General features: G+C 39.0%; 1 protein-coding gene across 4 annotated transcripts in view; it reads left to right on the top strand.

Annotated features, from left to right (window-relative positions):
- Positions 1-12,551, top strand: part of tspan9a (tetraspanin 9a) — a 211,111-nt gene that overhangs the window by 95,265 nt on the left and 103,295 nt on the right. For 2 of the 4 annotated variants that reach the window (XM_079680011.1, XM_079680009.1), the window contains one exon: positions 7,696-7,754. The exons of the other annotated variants lie outside the window; for them this stretch is intronic. The gene's annotated coding sequence lies outside the window, so the exon portion shown is untranslated. The remainder of the gene's footprint in view (positions 1-7,695; positions 7,755-12,551) is intronic. 4 annotated transcript variants of the gene reach the window in all.

Raw genomic sequence — 12,551 nt, 5'->3', positions numbered from 1 at the left:
AAGGGGTCCAACAATGTACAATAGTTTGGTTGGATACTTGAACCAGACCTTCTTCGATTCCTTAGCTTAGAGAATTTAAACATGTTTTATTCCTATTTTTCAATTTCCACATTTAAACACAAGGTGCCACATGCCTAATGCATCTTCAAAGTCAAGGTTAACATTATTGTCAATCTTCTGTTTGTGAGATAAAGACAGGGAAATCAAAATGCTTTTTCTCACAATCCCGAGGAATACAAGTTAAAATATTTTAAAAAACTACATAAGCAAACATAGACAAACATATACAAGCTCCAACATATAGAAGCATTAATACAAATGTATAAATGTAAAGGCAATGTGTAAGTTAAATTTGGCCCATTTGTTCAAAGATGATGTCTAACAATCTGACCAAATGTTCAATGCCAGAATTTCATTCAGTAAACACATAGTGAAGTGCCCACCAGAGGCCTAAACCCACTGACCTTTTCATGGCCATCTTCTACATATCCTTTAGTTTCGGCAAGAAAGAAAAAAAACAAGTGATGTAATCCCTTAGCAAAGATATTCAGCCGCTGTCTTTTGTTTACCTATGTGTGTTTACTGGCCTGAATGTAACTTTGTTGTACCGCTCCTGGATTAACTTTTTGAAAGGACTAAAAAGGGCATTCAGTATACTACAGCGTAAAGGAACAACTGCCGGTGTGTACCACATTCATGGTAATCCATCCAATAGCTGTGGACGAACTCAACTCACTCAAAAGCATTACAAATAGATTGAAACATTAACCTTTTAAGGAGGATATAAAATGTGTTACAAAGCAAGATGATTTTAATTAGTGAAAGTTATAAACCCACTTGTAAGTGGACTCATCAACCAAAAACAATCAAAACAACAGTGAGTTACCCAGTGTTGAGGCAGATGGGGTCCCATCTAAGTAAACTGCCAATTCATTCAAACCATGAATTATTGCTAAATATGGGCTTCAATAAAGAATGGACCTTCATTTATGTATGACAAAAGTTTGCTCTGAGAGTACATTTTCTAGCTAGTTAGTTAGTGAAGTGAAGGGCAATCGTGTTTCTGAGCCATGAAAGACACTTACAAGCTTGTGGTTTGGCAGCACCAAATGCCACTTGATGTTTAGGCTACTTTGTGTCCTTAAATTGTTAATCAGGAGATGTCTGCAAACCCACAACTCCGGTTTGTTTCTTTGTAGAATTTTAGATTCGGTGCAACCATGCGTTGAACCCATTGGGTGCTCAACATTGCCTTGTTCTTAATTTGCCAGTATCTTAACACCCTATGAAAGCGAACATGTAAATGCTTGATTCCTGATTTTAAAATGTGGGTATATTATTATGTTTTGTCTAAACCATTACTGTGTGATCCAGAGGGAAATCATTTTTAGAGTCTAATTTATGTTATTTATCACATGGCTCAAAGGATAACACCGGAAAGAGAATAAGCTATTCATCTCTCCAACTCAATATCTCATTATTACCTAGCAGTCCAAAAGTCATACTCTCATCATCCTACCAGAACAGATATCTTTTAAGTGAGAGCTGGGAGTAGATAGTGTACTCCAGGTAATTATAGTGTGTACTGATGGTGTGCTTTGCAACGTTCAATAATACCTGTGTTTTGCTATAAAAGCAAAGGATTGTTGATAACAATCTTATCGTTATTATGTGGGTGGCAGAACATAAAATATAATTGCATATAATTAGATAAGGTTTGCACACCTTTTCAGTGAGAAACCTTAGTTAAACCGTACATAAACCTAAATAATGGAGGCAGAGACAAAGAAAGAGAGAAATATATGCCACTAAAATCTTCAAATGTATCAAATATTGTCTGCATCTTATCAACTAGGTGTAATTAGAAACAGAGATTGATTAAACAGAAACCAAAAAGGAATTTGCCTCCTTTTTTCAATTGAAAAATATTGACAAAATCTCCAGCAATTACTCTACCTGCATGACAACTTACTTGTAAAGATTGCAATCTAACTTTCTTGTGAAATCAATGTCTATAGTTTTCCTTGAGGTCCCCTTGATGTCCTGAGAATCTAAAGCATGGAAGATGTTGGTCCTTTCAGTCTCACCTTGATGTAAGTTTGGTAAGAGGTATGGATGAACACAACCCATGCAAATATTTTACCTCTACAACATGGTCGCTCCCCTTTTTGGTGTACACATTAGCTATCATTTGACTGGCGCTATATTCCTGTTCTGTTGGTTTTTGCTAAAGTAATACAGTGCATTTTTTTATACGAGGACCCAAATAATGATGGTCAGTCAGACAAATAATTACATTTTGTCATAGATGATTGACGTAGATGTATAGTTCAATCAAAGCTAAAGTGGATATATTTCCTATCTGCCTGCTGGTAGATGATTGGCAGGTATTAGGCTATCACTTAAACTTGTGTTTCCGTGGCTTTTGAGAGTTTTACATTTTAATGAACGTCCTGTAACTAATTTGACTTTAAATATTACAACTGCAATTGACAATTCATCTAAAACTCATTGGCATCATAATTGAGCTATGCTGAAGCGTTTCCCACAGACATACTGTACGTACATTATTGACTAACTGGGTCCCATTGATAATGATCTCCCTCCGCTCTGTTGATGGCCTGAAGCCACAGATATTTTATTTAGGTAACAGTAAAGACAATCTGAACTTTGGATCACTTTGTTGTTTGAGATTCAATAGGCAACACTGCATCTTTTAGGCATGATAAAACAACGTTTCGGCATGAAGACAATTATTTGTTTTCGTCATTTTGTGATGTAGCGCTGCTTTCATCTATAGCCAACCGTAATGAATTCATAAGTTTTAAAGCTTAATAGTTCTAAGACCCCTGCTAACACCCCTCCCTTCCATGACTATTTTCTTTGAGAGAATATTGAATCTTTTTCTTATTATTATTTAATCAGAAGCTCAGATCCATACTTCCATGTGCCTTGTGTTTCACGCAGTGTCATAAATTGCTGATTCAACCCCCTAATATGATAGCAATTGCAGAACATGTGGACTCTCGTTTAGCCTCGGTTACCCTTGCTGATTGCAGGGCTTATTTTTCATTGCAGCTCACATGATTCAGAGTAATGGGTCTTTAGATGATATATGGCATTTGGACAGAACTGTAGTGATTCCATCCCTCCGGCTGCCCATGCCCCTGCGAAGCATAAAGCAATGTGCAGAGGGAGGAACGTGTTAAAGTTGGCAATGCAGAATTCTGTTACCTAAAAGCTCTATCCCATGTTGCTCTACTCTATGTCGCACCCTGTGGTTGTGCCAGCTCTATAAAGTGGATCAGCCCCTGCCCTGAGATGACCACAGAAGATATTTTAGCACCAGCGCCACCAGGTCTTCCCAAGTCATAGATACAAAGTGTCACAACTATGCGGCCCCTTATGTCACAAGCTATCATACGTTATGTTATGTAAAACCATTCTGCCATTGGGGAGAATAAATGTCCCTGCTCTTTCACCTTGTGTGAAGACCTAAGTCCCTGTCGAGCTGAAACTAACACATCCACACACACGCACATGTGCATATTTGAATGTGTGCATGGGCTTGTCTATTTGCAAGTCTATAAATGGACTCTGGTAACCTTTCCAGTTGATAAGCTTTGAGGAAGACACGCCACAGCATATCCTGCCTCTTTAACTCTATGTTCTGGTGTGTCCCATCGGCCCTGAAGGCTACTCATTTGTCACCACCTAAATGAGGACTTGATTATTCTTCACATTGACTTATCTTGCTCTGTTGACTACACACTCTTGAGCTGCAGCCCTAATGCTACAAAATATGCATTGTGTAATAACAAAGTGTCTTACCTTTATCTTTCATAAGGACTTAAAGGAAAACTTTCCCATTATGATCATCTGTATAGAAATTCCTCACCTCGCAGTATCTACAATTATTACAGAAGACATCCCAAACAAGCAGTTTCTCCAACACATGGTATGAAAACAAGAGAAATGCAAAAGTGTTATAAATTGAAAGATTTTAGGGAAAATTAATGTGTTTTGGAAGTAGTGAGAATGGGAACTTGTCAGATAAGATCTTTGCACAAGTTCTGTGAGAGGTTCAAATGGATCTTTGGATATAGTTTTGCTGTTAAACATGTTTTAGAGGCATTAAAAAACAAACACATTTGTTCTCAAAATGTAAGGTAACAGCGTGATAATGATGTGGGTGAATTTATTTTTGTATTATAGTACATTATGTTGCACAGCTGGTATGGTACTACAGCATGTGTATAATGTTAGGAAAACCCCAGCACTGCAGGTGGCCCAAACATACTACTTGGTTTTGAAAACCTCTTCCCCAACCTGAGTTGAACTCTATTTTGGTAAACAGCCATTTGCTTCTATTAGGGATGTAATTTTTAATTGAATGTTGTGGTCTTTAGAACATTTAATTTCAGACTCTAAAAAAAGATTTGGAAGGACACGAAGAGAGCAAGAGAGTGGGAGAGCTATCGTGCGGACTGCTTAGAGAAATATGTTTTATTTGATGCTAATATAAAGTATTTCTGTGTAATTATTTGCTTTAGCAGTGATGTGTTTGGGACGCCAATGTCAGACTGGAGTCTGTCTGTGTGAGCACTAACTGCAGTCTCATATAAAAGAGTTCAGCTTTCAGTGGACCCCTATCATTAAGACACACACACACACACTGGCATGTATCTTAGCTTTTCGCTGTTGCATTTTACGACTGTATTTGTAATGAAGACACAGGAGAAGTAGAGGCGGAATACATTACAGTCTACTAGTGAATGCAACAGAGGGGGGGGGGAAAGGGAGAATTAGCCATAAACCCTTTCACTGTATCAAATTCACTGAGCCCAGTAGATCCCTTGACAAGTGAACTTAGTTCTTAACCATTGTCATGGTTGGATGAGGATATCACTATGCAAATGTGAGAAAATGGCAAAAAAGTTAGCCACTGTGATCATGCCTGTGCATGAGAAGAGGCTAATGTGCATGTTTGTATGCTCTGCACCCCCTCAAGTAATGTGAGAGCATGAGGATAATTTTTTTTATTAATGCAAGGTAGGCAATGGGTAATCACAGGGAATTGACTTGCTTTAAAGTACAGTATAACTTCGACTGCATCGGTCTTATTTCAAGCAACACTAAACACGAGGAGCAATATGCAATAACCCAACAATCCCAACTTGACTGCTCTAGAGCGTTAGCTCTTGCTATTGATATATATTAAGGTTAAATAATGAAATGTATGTAAATCAATGTAGAATTAACATACTGTAACATAACATTTGCATGCTGCTTACATTTTGTTAGCTGCATGAAATATGACAGTTTTTGGTCTGTGAGGCCTTAAAGGACTTACAGACTTATGCATTTCTGTAGTGATACGAATAATATGTGCTGGTTTCAGCCTTGAACGTAAGCTAGTTTTTCCCAGTTTCGGTATTGCATTTCTTTACAAGTCCTGGTATTAAACACTAGGGGTGGCAGTATAACAGTCGGTAGTGACTTGGCTTGGCTGAGTGGTCGCCAGTTCGAGTCCCAATTGGACCAAAGGTATAGAGTGCAGAAAGGGGCCAGTTCGCCGTTGAGAAACCTAACAAAGCAAACCCTAACCCCCAACTGTTCCATTGACCTGAACAATAGATTGGTGTAGTAAAAAGTCCTTATACCCGGAAAAGACTTAGCATTTTACCACTTGTGATTCCCTTATTTTGAATTGAATTGTTTTACGTGTGGTTAAAAGCCCAAATGAAGGTATGTGATAACCCAAGCTTACGAGATTTGAAAACACTCAAACTGTGAATATCTGAAGCTTCTATTTGTCAAAACAATGGCTTCTAACAAGTGTCTAAATAAACTACTTCAAACGCCAACACGAGTCCGCCTTTAGCTAAGCTGTGGTGATGCGCAGCCATTTATGGTTAAAAAATTGCCACATGTTGTTAACCTGTCTAGGTTGTTAACCTGTCTAGGTTAACAACACCCGTAGGGGCTGCTGGTTTTTTTTCTTCATGAAACTGTGTCCCAGGACTTCTTAACATTTAAAAACCTATTCATGTGTCAAACCCACTTAACGGGAAGAAACTCAGCTAACTGACGATACGAACAATTTTTACCAAAACAAAACACAAGTCTCACAAGAATCTTCTAAATGAGCCCTGAGCGAAAAAATGCTAACGCAGTCAGCACAGAACTTATGGTAGAAATACTACAGATCTGCACAAACAAGAGGTCAGCTAGCAAGCTGATATTCCACAGATTATATGGGTATAATGGTGCGTTCACACCGCACGCGATGCGACGTTTGGGGGCGGTGCGATTACATGTAAAGTCAATGCAGAGACACGATCAGACGCGAATTCGCTCCGACGGCGCGCATAAAGCGGTGGACGCGGCGCGAATCACGCGATTGAAGGGGGCCGTGTCAAATGTGAGAGTTAACATTTTTCAACTCGAGCGTCAAATTCACGTGACGCGTTCTCGCGGAAGCCAATCAGAGGTGACGATCTCAGCCTGCAGTCACTGACGTTCAACCAAAAAACATCAGCCATTAGCTGTTAGCAGTTAGCACACAGAGATCACAGGTCTTAATATCTGTTCAGCAACTGTACAGAAGTTAAACAAGTACAAACCACAGACTGTCTGTGTCATGGCGAATAAAGTCGCTGGTTTATTTATGTCTGTAGGCCGTTGTTATGAGTGTGGAGTGAGCATATACAACGTTAGCTTAGCCTGGTCGACCCAATCTTCATTCAGAAAACAAGCATTTTAAAAAGGTTTTTCGCCTGCCGTCTGTCTGCAGACTTGTCAAGCATTAATTCATGGTTTTTACTAACCGGTATCAGTATGTTGTTACGTCGGCATCATTTAGAAACGTGTATTACAATTTAATCACGGTAAAATATGTTCATTGTGTTGTGGTTGTAGCTCCCGAGCCAGCGCGTTTTGTTTGAATGATGCGAGTAAACAGCTGGCAGCCGCGGTGAAACTCAAGCGACTAGAGCGATGTGATAAGAGCGTTTAGAGTGAAGCGAATATTCGCATCGCGTCTGGTGTGAACGTAGCATAAGTATCATCACTGAGCGCGACCAAGACTCGCGGCAGGGGAAGCAAACCCACACATCACTACGTAGCATTACGGAGCAAAAACGGGACATTGTCTTACCTTTGCTGTTGTTCTGATCAAAAGTTGTGTTCAATGGCATTAAAACGATAAAAACGCTGCTGAAGGTTATTCCATTGGTTAATCCGAGGTGTGTCACTTTGAAATTATTACTGGTAATCCATCGTCATATTTATGGCAAAAACTGAGTTTTCATATATAGCTATTATGATAGCTACGAGAGTGTATGACAGCTTTCGGGTTTTGGGCATTCTGGCTAAGCATCACTCTATTCACCAATGGGTAATGTTTAGATGGATTTTTAGGAACTTCCCCTCGATTCTATTGGCTCTAATGGTTAAAAAGAGATGTCAATCATCAAAATCAACCGATGGGTTCCAGAGATATTGAAAATGCACCCAAATGACCCCAGAAGTCCTTTTTTGTTCTGGGAATGTCATTTTCGACCTGAAAAACAGGCTCAGGGCTTAACAGGTTAATATGTGGAGATTATCACTGCTGAACCTATATAGGTCGTTTTTTTTTACGTCTGCATATGTTAATTTATAACACGACTAATACAAATTATCTCCCTCTAGGACAGTGGTTCTCAACCTGTGGTACGCGTCGACTGGTGGTACGCCATCTCCTGCTAGTGGTACGTGGAGGACTCTGACACATACAAATTAAAAAATTTAAAAAATGATTAATTTTTTTTTAATTTTTTTTTTTATTCAAAGGTTGGGTAGGTCATTTTGGAGAAACCAGCTCGAGTGAGCTAGAATTTGAAAATACACAACCGGAAAAATATGCCACTTCCTTACAGAGCCTTCCACAGATGACATTTTTAATGGATTTTTTTTCAAAGCACTTAAGATATTCATTGCTATCGGGATGTTAAGAGCATTCCATGGAATATAACAAAAAATGTATCTCGAGCCGGTTTCTCAAACGTACCTACCCCACCTTTAACCTTTACACATAACACAGACATATAAAATACAGGAAACACAACTAAGTAAACAAAAAGACGAAAAGCAGTCACTACATTGTGCACATTTGGGACATTAAGGTACACTATTATTACTGCAAGAGCAGCTGATGGTAAGGACCTCAGACAACTTCAATTTAAAACAGGCTATAGGGACAAGTGCCATCAGTTTGAGGCTTGATTGAATAACATTAATTAAAAAATAAATCATACTATCAAAATACTACAACGAATGAAAATAAGCTTGAGATCATTGAAACTGTGGTTTAAATTAGTTCTAATAGGCTATTGCTGTTTTTAGATTTAGAAACGAAAACATTTATTTTATTTTATTTCTGGCGTTGCTAATTACGACCTCACTACCCGCTAACGTTGCAAGCAAGCTAAAGAAAAAAGAAAGCTGAATGATGTTAAAAACGTGGCTCAAAACGGGAGGTATTCGGAAGAGAGGTACAGAGGAGAATATCACCAGCGAAAGTCAAGTGAATGAGGAGGAGGACAGTGATCAACCGAGCACAAGCGCAGGCTACGCAAGCAACGCAAAAGTGATATGCACAGCCGCTGTGATGGAGGAGAGAAGTGACTGGAAGAAGGCATTTGCTCAAATAATGGAGAGAAGGCTGTGACCGAGGTCAAACGCTGAAAAAGCACACACTTGTCCTTAATTGTTGTCTTTTTTCTTATCTCTTTTATTTTTTACTTTGCCACCACAGAAATGGCAATAGTAAACATCAGCAGACTGAAGATGAGCTATTAGCCCTTAGGCTCATCTGCTCCTGGAGGCTTTCATTATTATTGTGGAACTGAATTCCCAATAGGACATTTTCTGTTACGATGTAGGTTGTTGCAGGAGGCCTACATTCAAACTTTGGTATAGGTCCAGGAAATGACATGTGTGTACAGTTGACATTTGTTGTGTGAGAATAAGTTATTATTTTGTTCTTTATATTCTCACTTGTGGTGAGTGAGAGAGAGAGAGACAGAGTCCTGCATGGACTGTATTTTAACATTGGTCATATGGTGGTACTTGGAGAACCAACTATTTTCTCAGGAGGTACTTGGTGTAAAAAGGTTGAGAATCACTGCTCTAGGAATTATAAAGTATCTCTTAATCTCAGTCTTTGTGCGGATCAAACTGATTTTGTTGGAAATGTGATATGGGGCTGGCTTGCACACATTGGGGTTCTCTATTTTGTCACTTCATTCATCACTGCAATGTCTCTTTGACAAATAACTCCTCTACAGGAACTCCTGAATGTTGAAATGTTTCAGTGTTAAATAAAACCTCAGGCAGTTCACAGTCTTGGAGGCGAGTAAAGCAGGGTGTTCGATCATAAGTGTATAGCTCTTGTCAAAGCAGTATAATTTGAATACCAGAATGTAACCATGACATGCTTTCAAAACAAGATACCACTGATAATTAAGTTATTCTGATTACACCATGTAGCCCCTGTTAGACATATCCCCTTGACATCTCAGAAAGACATTTTACAAATTAAATAACAATGTGTCTGCAATAAATGTTGATGCTGCAGACCTGTGTGTCAATTATGTGTCTCGGATGCAGAACAAACAGGGCCAGGAACACCTTAAAGCCAATATAGCTGGAAATCAAAGCAAGGATGAGGGGGAGGCTGCTTCCCCCTCATCTTACCCTCTAACCCTTAGGGCTTCATTGTTCCCAGGGAATCATGTGGAGGTGTTGGAGTCCTATGATGTGCCAAGTGCATTTTATTATTTTATTTACCTTCCTCCTCCTCTGGCTGCTGTAATTGTTATTCTCTGTCTGCAGAGATGGTAGAAAGCATGCGTGACTTGCTGTAGTGCAGGGAAAGGCAAGAGTTATTGTTTTGTGTGCAGAGTACACAGGAGGCAGGCAAAGTGAGCCTTGAAAAATGTGACAGTAAGGGACCTTCTAGGCAACGACAGACAAAAAAGGAAAATCCACATGGATGCATATGCAAATCTATACAACACACAGTGGCTCAACAAAAAGAGTAGCGCAGGAGTGAGGGACCTTTTTCCTCTCACGAGCCATTTCAATTTTTTCAACATCGTCCCAGGGCCGTACAAATTATTGACCTCTGCTTAAAAATACTAAAATCACAGCCCATTAATTTCGTCCTTCTTTCATGCTGTGCAAAGAAAAAGCAACCTCTTAATCCAGATATCTCACCATGACTCGCGTATGCATGCACTTGCACGGTTGTGGCATGACCACCAAAACAGAAAGATATGGACACAAGATGTTTGCAACCGTATTTAGTTTCCTATCCATGTACCGCAGGTCCTTCCTTCCTGCAGCGGTCAGACTTTACAACCAGCACTGCCCCTAGTATACCCTCCTACACACACCACAACACAGACTATAACAACCCTTGCTGCTAAATACAAACCAACTTTGTGCAATATGTGCTATATGTGCAATATGTATTTAAGCAATAGCTCACGACAGGCCGTGGTATATGCTCATTATATCACAGCTAAGGGGCGTGGTTCGGCCCGACGCGAATACACACTCTAATTTAAATAGTTTTTATTAGTAAATATTGATGTTCAAAATAAAATAGTCCCTCCGTTGCCTTCTGCACGAAACATAGTGCGAGGTGGTTGCTATGCAACAACACTAACATCTAGCGAACATATTAGACAGAGAGCGTTGATCCATTATTTGGTTGTTTATTTACATTAATGTGTATGTTGCTGTTTATTGTGCACCCACTGAAAAACTGTCCAGCATCAGTAGCATGGTTTACGTGGTCACTTGTATAGGTTGAGGTTGTTCGAGGCTGTTGCTTGGCGTGGCGAGAATATAGCTCCACTTTCTCCGGTCCCCGAGATTCGGCTTCCAGTAGCTCTGGAGAGAGCTTTCGCACCTGTGGCCACTAACGGTCATAATTTCTCTGCTTTGTTTCAAGACCCGCATCAGAAAGCTTTTGAATGGTGGTACTTTTCCTGTTGGTCTACCTGCTCTTCACGTAGCTCTGCATGTTGTCGTTAGGTGCTTTTTTCTGGAGATAGACACTGCTCAATCCACTCCTCCATAGTAAGACCCCCCCGGAGGTCGAAGTTAATCTTAAATGTTTCCATCTTATGCTTTGTAAGTTTGTTTCGTAGCGGAAGAAATGCAAATATATTTATAAAACTGACAAGTAAAATCAAGCAATCTGACTGGTCGATAGTGTTTTTGCGGACCTCTTTGATTACAGATTTGAAAACATCGTTGCTTGCTTTAAAAGTAGCACAATTCATTATGTCAAACCTTGGAAAGTATCTAGATATCCCTGCCCTAATGCCAAAGGAACAGCACACTGAATATGTTTTGCCGTTTGATGTCTATGTCTGGACCGCTGCGTCAAAAAGGAGGGTTTCTGTCCCGTTACTTCTCCGCTGCTTTCTTGTTCCAGTTTGAAAAGGCTTTTCAGCCCAACGGTATACTGTTTTTCTTAGACGCGGAGGGATACTGACTTGTTGTGAAAAGTAACGTACAATTCTACCTGTGGTATACGCTCAGTATATCACGGCTAAGAACCAATCAGATTGCTTGATTTGACTTGTCCGTTTTATAAATGCCATTAATAACTGTGTAATTTATACCTGGCCACTAAATCCATATATATATGCCGTTAATAACTGTAATTTATACCTGGCTGCTAAACCCTTGTTACTGTTACAAGGTATGTATCTTGTATTTTGTAAATTGTGTAACTTGCTGCTATTAAATACGTCAAACTATTTGCAATATGTGCTTTATCTGCAATATATACTTTATATACATATGCCATCTTTAATAACTGTAATATATACCGGACTGCTAAATCCTAAGAACTGCTACAGGATTTGATTTGTAGATTTGATTTGTTTTTGATCTGTATCTTGAAAATTATGTAACTTTTTTAGTTTTTTATCTTTTTTTTTTAGCATATTGTTTATTATATTATAACTTAGTACTTTTTTAGCATATTGTTTATTATATTATAACTTTTTTAATGCATGTAAGATATGCAACACTAAGCTGTCTGTGGCTCTTTCCTGCTGTAACGCTGCAAATTTCCCCTCTGTGGGACAAATAAAGGTATTCTGATTCTGATGTGGGGGGGACCTAACCTCCCCCGGGAAGATTTGTTTTTAAATGTTGAAGTTAAAAGCATCAATCTGGTGCACTTTGAGAGCAACATTAAGAGATCTATGGATACATCTCTCAACACCCATGAAACAGAACTGTAAGCAGATTTTCTTTTTCTTTATGGATATTTTACAAATCACTCCCCTTTTAAACTATTCTTGTTTATTAATAACAACTTTTTTTTACTGTCATATAGTATTTTATACCTGTTTACTTTATTCTCTTATTTTTTTATAACTATAATGATCACATAAAGATGTGCCTTTACCTCACTGGTTGTAGAAAAAGCTTCTTATTAGCATGGTTAGCATAGCTAGCTAACCAGATGCTAATAACAA

The sequence above is a fragment of the Notothenia rossii genome (assembly GCF_949606895.1).
Source record: "Notothenia rossii genome assembly, chromosome: 5".
Lineage (NCBI taxonomy): Eukaryota > Metazoa > Chordata > Actinopteri > Perciformes > Nototheniidae > Notothenia > Notothenia rossii.
This window is presented reverse-complemented; position numbering and strand designations above follow the sequence as displayed.